The 13,154-nt window shown below is 45.3% G+C and overlaps 1 pseudogene; it reads right to left on the reverse strand.

The window, feature by feature from the left end:
- LOC122661454 overlaps positions 1–13,103 on the reverse strand; it is a 58,786-nt pseudogene extending 45,683 nt beyond the window's left edge.
- Between the last annotated feature and the right edge of the window lie 51 nt (positions 13,104–13,154).

Consider the following 13,154-nt stretch of genomic DNA (forward strand, 5'->3'; position numbering starts at 1 on the left):
CCGAGGAACTGTTGTAATTCCTGACGAGTAAGAGGGCCGTCTGAGAATTCTAGCAGAGAGTGACCAATGTGGGGTTGTAGTTGGAATTGTCCATTGGAGATGGTGACACCCAGAAAGTCAATTGTGTTGACCGCTACGACCATCTTTGTTGGAGAGAGCATGATACCTTGGGTCACAGTAATGTCCAAGAATTGTTGAAGGAGGAGGGCATGTTCGTCCTCTGTGGTAGAAAACAGGAGGATGTCGTCAATGTAGATGAGAGCATGCTCTTGAATGGGAGCATAGATCTGTAACATGGCCTGCTGAAACAATGATGGAGCCACCTTCAGTCCAAAAGGGAGAACAGTCCATTGGTAATGACCTCCAGGAAAACAGAAACCTGTCTTGGGCCGATCGTCGGGATGGATACCCAACTGCCAAAATCCTGCTTTGAGATCAAACTTGCTGAAGAATTTTGCCTTAGATAGCTGAAGGAGAAGAGCTGGCCTGGTTGGTAATGGGAACTTGTCATCAAGCAGAAACACATTCAGAGGCTGATAATTGATCACAAGTCTGAGCTTGCCGCGCCGTTGTTCTGCTCTTTTATTGACATAGAAAGCTTCGCAGGCCCAAGGGGAAGATGTCTTCTCGATGAGACCCTGGGCTTCCAAGAGGGCGATCTCTTGACGAGCACTGGTGAGATGTTCAGGGTTCATGCCTGAATGGCTGGCCTTGGTAGGATTGATATCCTCATTCTTCTTGAAAGGAAGACGGATGAAGAACTTAGCATTTTGCCAGAGGGGGCTGGAACACTTTGTGAGGAACTCATTATGATTGTCTGCACTGCAACGGAGGATTAATTGGTCCTTGATACCTGCAATAGGAGCCATTAGTAACAAACTGGGAATAGTGGTCCAGGGTATAAAATGCTTCTTATAGCTGAGGCCATGGATACTCCACCGAAGGTGGGGTAACTGGCATAAGACGTCAAAGCCAATAAGGGCATCACGACCAGGGAGGGAGGAACCTAACACTATGTGAGAGATGGTAAGAGAGGGAAATAACCTCAGCTTAATGGGATGTTTGGAAATGAGGTCAACCGAGAAGGTTTGACCATCAGCCGCAGTAAAAAACTGGCGATGAGGCTTCCAATAGTCTGAGGGAAGAACATGGGGTGCTAGGATGGTTGTAGAGCATCCAGTATCAAAATAGCCAATAACCTTGATAGGACGATCCCATGTAGTAGGAAGGATGGAAAGAGGAGCCTGTGGTAAAGGGGTTTTGGTGATAGCCAAAGCTGGTGACTTAGGAGAGCTAGGAGAGGACAAAGAAGAAGTAATCGGGTAGATGGGGTCAAATCCATCGGACTCGGGGTCGGATTCGGGGGAAAGAGTGTCCGGATCTTCGTTCCAATTTTCCGAGAGCGAAGAAGATGCAGTGTAAAATCGTCGTCCCACGAGTAGAGAGATTCAGCGTACGCATCAGGATCATCCGTGATGGAAAAAGGCAAGCATATCATGAAGCTTGGCTTGCTTAGCCTTATCGAGGCGATTACGTGCAAATGTCCAATCTTGCAGCGGGCATAGCATTTAGTGGAAGTCTTTTGCACAACTTCTTACGCAGAAGAATTTGTAAGGCGCTTTGTTGAGGTTTCCGTTTGAACCGATGAGGCCGGTCGTGGCTAGAACGGAATTTGCCTGGATGGACCTTGGAGAAGTGGGACTTCTTCCTGGAAGGACATGAGCAGTCTTTATCCTTACACTTGATCTTGAGATATGAGGTGTCACACGCATCTGTGAGCTTATGAGTAGTCTTCTCCCATTGCTTGAAGAAGAGCTGTTGGTCACAAAGCTTCTGCAGGGCGCTGAGGATCTCTTGGTAGAGACGTCCAATAGGGGCCTGATCAATACGAAGACCAAACTGCTGTAAAGCCTTTGTAGCTTCCTTTCCCAGAGGCTCAGGGAAAGAGTTGAGAAAGACCTGTTTCATATTAAGATCATCCAGTCCACCAAGGATGTAGAAACGGTCCAGCATACGAGTGTAATGCTTGGCGAGATCAGCCTTTTGAAAAGAGCAGCACTTCATCTGGAAGTATTCTTCACGAGCTTTGATGCGATTATTCTCAATGGGGCCAATCATTTCATTATATAATTGGGCGATGAAAACATCGATGGGGATCTGAGTCCATTGGAGCTGTCGATAACCACCAAGGGCCATAAACCATTCTCTTAGAGTGCCATGGGAACGGGCCAAAAACTTGGTGAGACGGCGGTATTGTCGATAGCACCGCAACCAACATTTTGCGATGAGCCGGGCGCATGAAACTCGGAGATGCGCTCGAGGCCATTTATGGAAAGGAAGACCGTCGAAAGGTAAGCAGTGTTTGGGGTCTTAATTGCAAAAGGGCTTGGAGCTTGGCTGTGGGGGCATCATGGGATGCTGGGCCTGAGGCGGATGCTGTTGCTGTGGTGCATGTGGGGCAGTATCCACTTCACCATCACTGCTATGGATGATAGGTTCAGTAGCCTGAGGATCATCTGGTGTATTGGTCTGATAGATGGGCAAAGGACTCGAGGAAGATTGAGAGTCTGAGTCCGAAAAAGTAGTGACAGAGGAAACCTTAGAGATAGATAAAGCAGGGATGACTGGAGGGGTTAAGGTTAACTGAGTCAAATAATTGCTAAGGGTATTTGGATGGGCAGGTGTTGGAATGACAGTATAAGCGGAGTCAGGAGGCGATGGTTTAGAACTGGGAGGAACCCAGGGGACAAAACCGGGAGGTCCTGAAGGTTGCTCGGGTAAAGGTTGGAAAGTGGGTTGCACCTGTAAGCTAAGCGAAAGTGGTAGGAGAAGGCTGAAAAAGCCAGGTGGGAGGATGATGGGTATGAGGCATGAGAGCGCTTGGGTTTGGCGGATCGTGCCTTGTGTGCGGCAGGATGTCTTTGCTTGATCCTGGAGCTCCTTAAACATTCTTTGTAGGAAAAGCGTGCGGAGCCGTATAGTCATGATAAGCGGGGTCGCGGTCGAGTCGAAACGAGGTTGGACTAGCTAGGATAAGTTTGAGTTTGGGCTAGTCGGTTGTTCTTCGAGGAAGACGCTTTTCTTTTTCTCGATCGAAATAAGAAAAGAGGCTGGCGGAATCCTTCACCGTCGCATAGCTATAGACATAAGCTCCTGGTGGAGGGATTCAATCCGTGATTTCAAGTAACGGATGTCGCCTTCATTCTCCGAGAGAAAGCGTATGATGTTCTTGGTATGAGAGAAGCTTGGTAAGGTGCGATTCGAACGAGCATTCTCGGCTTGCGCGGTGAGTTGGGCTTCAACGAGATGAATTGTGGGCCATCGGCCATTGTTGTCAAGAACATTAGGGGGAATGATCTTCCATTTGTGACGGTGGCGATCAGCATCCTCATAATCAACTGTAGGAGGGAAATTTCTGCTGATGCCTTCGGAACTAGTAGCCATAAAGCATGGAATGGGCTGTTGCTGCCACAGCATGAGCGGAGGTTCCGCTGGTGGAGATGGAGGCAGGTGGTAGATCGGAAAACTACGGTAAGGAGTGGACGGTGGGGGAGTCGGAGAGTCGAGAGGCGAAGCAACCTACGAGAACGAGGGTTTCTTGGTGCCATACTCGACGATATTTGGTATCGTCCACGATCTTCGCGAAGGGCAGCGTTAGGGCAGCCTGCCTGATAACGGAGCCAGAAAGAGTCCGGGCCGCGCTTCTTCTTTTTGGGTTGAAGAGGCGGCGGCGGAGGTGATCCAAAGTCATCAAGATCATCAACCTGATGAAACCAGTCATCCGAGGATGGAATTGGGAGAAGCATACCCAAATCAGTTGGTCGTGGGTAAGTGACCATATGTACGGCCGTCCTCAGTGATTTGTAGACGGGGTTTATTCTTTGTCAGCGGAGGTGTTGCGGCGGTATGTTGTGGGTAGATTCGTAAGCCGTGATCCAGGATTCTGAGATGAGCTTGATGAGCGTTTCACGATCAATCTGTTGGGGGACATGAGTGATTGTCGGGATCCTATCTTCGCCTATCTGGACGAAGAGAGCTGCATCATTACTGGAGAATCCAGTATTGAGATTCATAGCATGATTTTGCAACCTGTAGCAGATCTGATAATGAAGGGTGGCTGGAATTGCTGATACTTCTGAAGAGTATCAGCCCAGACTTGATCCGCCAGTGGATCCATCTTGGCTACACCCATCTTCATTTGGGTGCGGTTAAGATAGCAACTACTTTCCATGGTCGCAAAGGTCTCCCAGTGGCGATGCGTCTCAACTTTCTGGACACTCGATTCCGAAACTTCCCTCATGCCACCATTACAGATGTTCAGACCACTCTGAACGACGGCACCGTCTTCTATACTGTATACCCCAACTACAATATTTCCCTTCAGGATCCAAATCTTACGGATGCCCTGGCAATTCTTGATACAACTCACCGTGCTCCTCGAAGGAAACAAAGAATGCAGCCCACCCTTCATTATCGATCCGCTACAGTTCGCAAAATCACGCTATTAATCTCAATACCGATTCTCCAAAGTAATGATGCAGCTCTCTTCGTCCAGATAGGCGAAGATAGGATCCCGACAATCACTCATGTCCCCCGACAGATTGATCGTGAAACGCTCATCAAGCTCATCCCAGAATCCTGGATCACGGCTTACGAATCTACCCACAACATACCTGCTGCAACACCTCCGTTGACAGCAACAAACCCCGTCTACAAATCACTAGAGGACGGCCGTACCATGGTCACTTACCCACGACCAACTGATTTGGGTATGCTTCTCCCAATTCCATCCTCGGATGACTGGTTTCATCAGGTTGATGATCTTGATGACTTTGGATCACCTCCGCCGCCGCCTCTTCAACCCAAAAAGAAGAAGCGCGGCCCGGACTCTTTCTGGCTCCGTTATCAGGCAGGCTGCCCTAACGTTGGCCCTCTTGGCGAAGATCGTGGACGATACCAGTTCATCGTCGAGTATGGCAACAGCAAACCCTGTTCTGTAGGTTGCTGTTCGCCTCCTGACTCTCCGGTGACTCCCCCACCGTCCACTCCTTACTGTAAGCCAGATCTACCACCTGCTCCTTCATCTCCACCAGCGGAACCTCCGCTCATGCTGTGGCAGCAACAGCCCATTCCATGCTTTATGGCTACTAGTTCCGAAGGCATCAGCAGAAATTTCCCTCCTACAGTTGATTATGAGGATGCTGATCGCCACCGTCACAAATGGAAGATCATTCCCCCTAATGTTCTTGACAACAATGGCCAGATGGCCCACAATTCATCTGTTGAAGCCCAACTCAATTGGCAGGCCGAGAATGCTCTGGTTCAGAATCAGTACCTTACCAAGCTTCTCTCATACCAAGAACATCATACGCTTGCTCTCCGGCAGAATGAAGGCGACATCCGTTACTTGAAATCACGGATTGAATCCCTCCACCAGGAGCTTATGTCTATAGCTATGACGGTGAAGGATTCCGCTCAGGCCTCTTTTCTTATTTCTGATCGAGAAAAAGAAAAGCGTCTTCTGGAAGAACAGCTCCGACTAGCCCAAACTCAAACTTATCCGGCTAGTCCAACCTTGTTTCCTGACTCTGTCATGACCCCTGCTTATCATGACTATATGGCTCCGCACAGTTTTCCTACAGCAATGTTTAAGGAGCTCCAGGATCAGCAAAGACATCTGGCTGCACACAAGGCACGATCCGCCAAACCCAAGCGCTCTCATGCCTCATACCCATCATCCTCCCAGCCAGTTTTTCAGCCTTCTCCTACCACTTTTGCTAAGCCTATGGTGCAACCCACTTTCCAACCTTTACCCGAGCAACCTTCAGGACCTCCTGGTTTTGTCCCCTGGGTTCCTCCCAGTTCTAAACCATCGCCTCCTGACTCCGCTTATACTGTCATTCCAACACCTGCCCATCCAAATACCCTTAGCAATTATTTGACTCAGTTAACCTTAACCCCTCCAGTCATCCCTGCTTTATCTATCTCTAAGGTTTCCTCTGTCACTACTTTTTCGGACTCAGACTCTCAATCTTCCTCGAGTCCTTTGCCCATCTATCAGACTAATACACCGCATGATCCTCGTGCCATCGAACCTATCATCCATAGCATGATGGTGGCCGGATATCGCCCCACACGCACTACAAGAATAAAGATCCGCCTCGTGCCCAAAGATCCTCACGATGCCCCCTTACAGCCTCCAAGCTCCAAGCCCTTTTCGCAATCAAGACCCCAAACAGCTGTTTACCTTTGACGGTCTTCCTTTCCATAAATGGCCTGAGCGCATCTCCGAGTTTCATGCCTGGCTCATCGCAGAAATGTTGGTCTTGGCGCCATCGACAATCTGCCCTCACCAAGTTTTCGCCCGCTCCTACGGCACTCTAAGAGAATGGTTTATGGCCCTTGGTGGTTATCGACAGCTCCAATGGACTCAGATCCCCATCGATGTTTTCATCGCCCAATTATATAATGAAATGATTGGCCCCATTGAGAATAATCGCATCAAAGCTCGTGAAGAATACTTCCAGATGAAGTGCTGCTCTTTTCAAAAGGCTGATCTCGCCAAGCATTACACTCGTATGCTGGACCGTTTCTACATCCTTGGTGGACTGGATGATCTTAATATGAAACAGGTCTTTCTCAACTCTTTCCCTGAGCCTCTGGGAAAGGAAGCTACAAAGGCTTTACAGCAGTTTGGTCTTCGTATTGATCAGGCCCCTATTGGACGTCTCTACCAAGAGATCCTCAGCGCCCTGCAGAAGCTTTGTGACCAACAGCTCTTCTTCAAGCAATGGGAGAAGACTACTCATAAGCTCACAGATGCGTGTGACACCTCATATCTCAAGATCAAGTGTAAGGATAAAGACTGCTCATGTCCTTCCAGGAAGAAGTCCCACTTCTCCAAGGTCCATCCAGCAAATTCGCTTCTAGCCACGACCGCCTCATCGGTTCAAACGGAAACCTCAACAAAGAAGCCGCCTTACAAATTCTTCTGCCGTAAAGAGTTCGTGCAAAAGACTTCCACTAAAATGCTACGCTGCGCAAGATTGACATTCGCACGAATCGCCTCGATAAGGCTAAGAAGCCAAGCTCATGATATGTTTCGCCTTTTCCATCACGGATGATCCTCGATGCGACGCCAATCTTCTACTCTGTGGACGACGATTTTACACCAGATCTTCTGTTCGTTCTGGAAAATTGGAACGAAGATCCGGACACTCTTTCCCCCGAATCCGACCCCGAGTCCGATGGATTTGACCCCATCTACCCGATTACTTCTTCTTTGTCCTCTCCTAGCTCTCCTAAGTCACCAGCTTTGGCTATCACCAAAACCCCTTTACCACGTGCTCCTCTTTCCATCCTTCCTACTACACGGGATCGCCCTATCAAGGTTATTGGCTATTTTGATCATGGATGCTCTACAACCATCCTAAGACCCCATGTTCTTCCTCGACTATGGAAGCCTCATCGCCGTTTTTATCAAGGCCGATGGTCAAACCTTCTCGGTTGACCTCATTTCCAAACATCCCATTAAGTCGAGGTTATTTCCCTCTCTTACCATCTCTCACATAGTGTTAGTTCCTCCTCCCCCGGTCGTGATGCCCTTATCGCTTTGACGTCTTACGCCAGCTTACCCCACCTTCGGTGGAGTATCCACGGCCTCACTATAAGAAGCATTTTATACCCTGGACCACTATTCCCGCTTTGTTACTAATGGCTCCTATGCAGTATCAAGGACCAATTAATCCTCCGTTGCATAGCATAAATCATAATGAGTTCCTCACAAAGTGTTCCAGCCCCTCGCAAAATGCTAAGTTCTTCATCCGTCTTCCTTTCAAGAAGAATGAGGATATCAATCCTACCAAGGCCAGCCATTCAGGCATGAACCCTGAACATCTCACCAGTGCTCGTCAAGAGATCGCCCTCTTGGAAGCCCAGGGTCTCATCGAGAAGACATCTTCCCCTTGGGCCTGCGAAGCTTTCTATGTCAATAAAAGAGCAGAACAACGGCGCGGCAAGCTCAGACTTGTGATCAATTATCAGCCTCTGAATGTGTTTCTGCTTGATGACAAGTTCCCATTACCAACCAGGCTAGCTCTTCTCCTTCAGCTATCTAAGGCAAAATTCTTCAGCAAGTTTGATCTCAAAGCAGATTTTGGCAAGTTGGGTATCCATCCCGACGATCGGCCCAAGACAGGTTTCGTTTTCTGGAGGTCATTACCAATGGATCGTTCTCCCTTTTGGATGAAGGTGGCTCCATCATTGTTTCAGCAGGCCTATGTTAAGATCTATGCTCCCATTCAAGAGCATGCTCTCATCTACATTGACGACATCCTCCTGTTTTCTACCACAGAGGACGAACATGCCCTCCTCCTTCAACAATTCTTGGACATTACTGTGACCCAAGGTATCATGCTCTCTCCAACAAAGATGGTCGTAGCGGTCAACACAATTGACTTTCTGGGTGTCACCATCTCCAATGGACAATTCCAACTACAACCCCACATTGGTCACTCTCTGCTAGAATTCTCAGACGGCCCTCTTACTCGTCAGGAATTACAACAGTTCCTCGGAATCATCAACTATATGGCCGAATTCCTTCCTCATCAGATCCGCATGACTAGTCATCTTCACCGCCTTTTGAAGAAAGCTGCACCACCATGGTCCTCTATTCATACTACAGCGGTCAAGGATTTGAAGGCTCTGGCTCAAGATCTTCCCACTCTGCAGATTCCTTCTACAGGTCTTCGCATCCTCCAGACAGATGCTAGTGATACTCAATGGGGTGTTGTTCTCCTTGAAGAACTCCCAAACAAGACACGTCGTATCTGTGGATATCGCAGTGGCGAATTCAAGCCCTCTGAACAACATTATCATTCCACGTTCAAGGAAATTCTTGCAGTTCGTCGCGGTATTGAAAAATTCCAGTTCTTCCTCATCGGACATTCCTTCCTGATCGAAATGGACATGACAGCTTTTCCAAAGATGTTACAGTTCAAGCAGAAGCAGCTTCCTGAATCTCAGCTCCTTCGATGGGCTCAGTGGTTTTCCCAATGGTCATTCAAGATTCACCATATCAAAGGCAAAGACAATGTGCTTGCAGACTTCCTCCGAGTTAATGGCAACGGTACAAGGCAGGATGTCCTAACGTAAGACCCCTAGGTGATGACCCAAGCAAGTACCAGTTTATTGTTGAGTATGGTACAAGAAAGCCATGCACCTTAGGATGCTGCAACCCTCACCAAAATTCACCATTCCAACCTCCTGCCCCGATGATATGTGAACAAGCAGAACCACCTTTGCAGCCACCCTCAACTCCAAATATTCCTCAACCAATCCCCTGTTATATGAAGCATCCCCCAACAAAACCCAAACAAGCTCAGGTTCCTCCAGTTCCTCTTCCATTAGTAAAAACTTTCCAGGTGCAGCTGACTACCTTGATCATGATCTTCATTCTTCTAACAAAATGGTTCACAATTCTGAATAAATAGTTTTTAAAAATCTTGAAAAACATATAGAAAATTGGAATATCCCCTAGGTTAGTGAGACAGAGATATATCATAAAGGGACTTTCAGATTCACTAGTGATTATGCTATAAAAATTAGTGAAAACACTGTTATATCTGACCAAGAACAATTTCAGCTTCTGACTGCTTCTCAAATACAGAAGCAGTTGGAAAAAAGTTTCAATTATTTACATGTTAGTGAGACAGAGATATATCATAAAGGGACTTTCAGATTCACTAGTGATTATGCTATAAAAATTAGTGAAAACACTCTGTTATATCTTACCAAGAACAATTTCAGCTTCTGACTGCTTCTCAAATACAGAAGCAGTTGGAAAAAGGTTTCAATTATTTACATGTTGGATTAATTCAGATAGCCATCAAACCTCTCACTAGGGGTTATAGGCTTAAACAATTCTGTTTTAGGTATTGTCTGTGACGCTCACCATGAGTTAGTAAACGATTCTATGTTCAGGCAAATTGAAACTAGCCCAAGTGAAGGGCCAGTTTACTTTCAATGTTATCCTAATTTCCCTATGTCTTTGTCTGACCCAAATATCTGTGATGTTGTAACTCTAAATATAGCCACAGAAGGGTTCCATATGAAACCAAGGTCTCAAAACTTGGCTGTCATATATAGAGTATATTACAAGGTCATGACAACTTTAGCCCAAAACGCCAAAGTCATCGACACTAAAGGATAGACCATGTTATTCCAAGCGAATTCTACCAGTTCTAATGCCATGGTTCCCAAAATAATTCCATGGAAAGATATAACACTTCCTACAAAATGGAAGTTGGCAGCCTTGGGAAAACCACAGCCTATTGCAAGAACTGAACCTCAAAGTATCCTCCAATTACCATCTGGAGATGTTGAGATTCAGTTTTCTCGACCCTCCAGACCTTTATCTTCTTCTTCTCCAACTCTAAGAAAAATATCTCCGTCTAGGGAATCTTGCTCTTTGATTCCTTTGACTGCTAGAGAAAGAAGATATTCAAATCCTAATTATCAACTTCGTAGTCTAAATCGGTCAAAGACTACACACATCGAGCACCCAGCTTATACTGTAGAAATTCCTCAGTCTTATACAGAAGAATCTTCTAGACTGTCTGATATTGACAATGATAAAGTCTCAGTGACAGGATCTGATATGGAAATGGATGCTAAAACTAATATGCTTCATATTCATAAGCCATTCAAAATCAATAAGAGATTTTTAATTGAGGAATTTAAATCATTAGAAAATAGCCTTCTCTTGCTGATAAAATTCTCATTCGCTTGCATACAGTTCAAGCTTACAAACTTAAGTACACTCACATCTTGCAAATACTCACACTAAACACTTGTGCAGAAAGGGAAACAACTCTCAGAGAAAAAAGCTTACAATCAAAGGAAAATAACTTGAAGTAAAAACTTGCACACCAACATCGAACAAGAGAAGGCTATTTATAAGCTTCGAAAGCAGCTACGGGCTTCAGAGAATTTGAAATCCACCGACGAAGATAAGCCTTCCTCAGGGAGGGACTTTGAGGGAATATGGATAAACAAGGTCTTATCCCCTATTGTAGACTTTACAATGTTTCACTGAGGTATGTTGTGCCTTGGGATGTATGCTTTGAATAAGACATAATAAATGACAGGAGTAAAAGTCATGCACAAAAATGTTGCATATGTACATTTTATTGGAGAAGTTATGATTCATGTGTAGATTCTACTATCAGTATTATGTCTCTATAACTGACTTCTATGTTTAAGAATATTATTCCTATGCAAATAAATCTGGAACAATTTTAGAACTTATTCCTTCTGAAAGGTCAACATAAATGGGAAGATATACTTGAGCTCTTATGGACTTCTACATTTTTGTTTGCTTCACATCAATTTCATTGCAAAATATAAAAAGCTGTATGAAGAATAAGTTTGTTACCAATTCGACAATAAAAAATGGGATTTCAGAGGAAGGCAGCTAATCATTAAATGCATTGGGGTATCCAGTAATTCCATAGGAGGACTAATATACAAGAGAGAAAAATCTAAATACACAGCCTAGTAGCATTTTTTATGGCTAAACAAACATATTCAAATAATAGGCTCTCAAGTGAACAACATAGGCATGTAGCATTAGCAAAGAATGGGCTTAGACTTACCGAGGATCAGTTCCAGATAGGGATACATATACCCAACCAATTGGCTTTACGAGTTCCACAGGTTTTATCTCCTAAAATCAACACATTGCACGGCATAAAAGAACTGAATGAGTAGGCACAGTATTAATTATCTAAAGGAGGAAAAGGTAAGAATGAGAAGACATCTGTGAATGCATCTCGGTGGACAAATACAGTTTGCTCTTTCTTACAGTATACCAAAGCCTTACAAGTCCAATATAACTAATCTAAAGCATAGCCTATGCAGTGTAAGCTCTGTTAGGAAAGAATCATAATTCTTAGATCCCAAGAACAAATGCAATATTTACGAAAAGAATAAGCAACGTACCTTCAAGTTGTGGAAGCCATCACCAGCCCGAATACAGATCTTGCTGGGGGTGTAGCTCTCATCAAGCTTGAAATCCACGTAGAGGGCAACTAGCTGAAGCCGCAAGGTCCAAACAGTGTCATTGAGCACGAAGATCGATAATAAAAACAAAGAGATACAAGGGAGAGGGAGGGCCGGAGGGGAGTCAGAGAGGGATGCATGCTTGCAACTTGACTTTCTTCTGAAATTGAATATTTACCAAATGAGGCTGTGCACCATCTGATCTGAAATAACAGAAGGTAGTACGAAAGACATAAATAATATAATCAGTTTTCCATATTTAAAATCAAAGAGAAGTGGGCGAAAGGAATGAGTTAAGGGAGACGCCATTAAAGGGAAAGACCAAGTTCTTATGTAACCGCCTAATATTTCTAAGGTTGATTGATAATTAAGAAAGGGAAGACTGTGCCACACATAAGACTAAAGCCATCAAAAGAAATTCTTATAGGTTCCTATCACCAGACGGAAATTGGTAATACTATAGAAGAGAAGCAAACATCTTTAACTCTTCCCGTGAACTGATGGAATGAAGGTATTGTATCGGATAAAAAAACAAGATGAGAAAGTATATCTAATCGAATTCAATATCAAGCAAAATAGGGAGAGAATGGCAGAAATTTGAATGAGAAAACCCTAAGAAGAATGTCAATGGCAGAAATTAGAATGAGTAAACCTAAGAAGAATGTCAAAACCCGAACAGGAAGAAAGGTAGGAGAACATCAGCAACAACGGAGAAGAAAAAATAATGATATAAGGAAACAAAATGTGTGTGCGTGTGTGAGAGAGAAAGAAGTTTGAACCCAACTGCCATTAGGTATCGAGGTTGTCGTCACGGAGGCATTGGACGCCATTGCCAGGCTTGCAGGAGCTGACGCTCCAAGCGGCCTTCTTAGCCATCTCGCGGAGGTCGTCGTCCACCATCAGCTGCTGGTACCCTCCTATCAGTTCCCCTTCCCCCTCTCCCTCCGACGACTCTGTCGCCATTCACTCCTGCTTTTCGCTTCGTTCCCTTTATATCAACCAAAAAAATTCCTAAAAGGGCAAAAAAAATTCTTTACAAATTTATAACGTTAATCCAACGGGACTCCACTTCTTCTGACTTGTGAGTGCGTGAC

The sequence above is a fragment of the Telopea speciosissima genome, chromosome 5, assembly GCF_018873765.1.
Source record: "Telopea speciosissima isolate NSW1024214 ecotype Mountain lineage chromosome 5, Tspe_v1, whole genome shotgun sequence".
NCBI classification, from domain to species: Eukaryota; Viridiplantae; Streptophyta; class Magnoliopsida; order Proteales; family Proteaceae; genus Telopea; species Telopea speciosissima.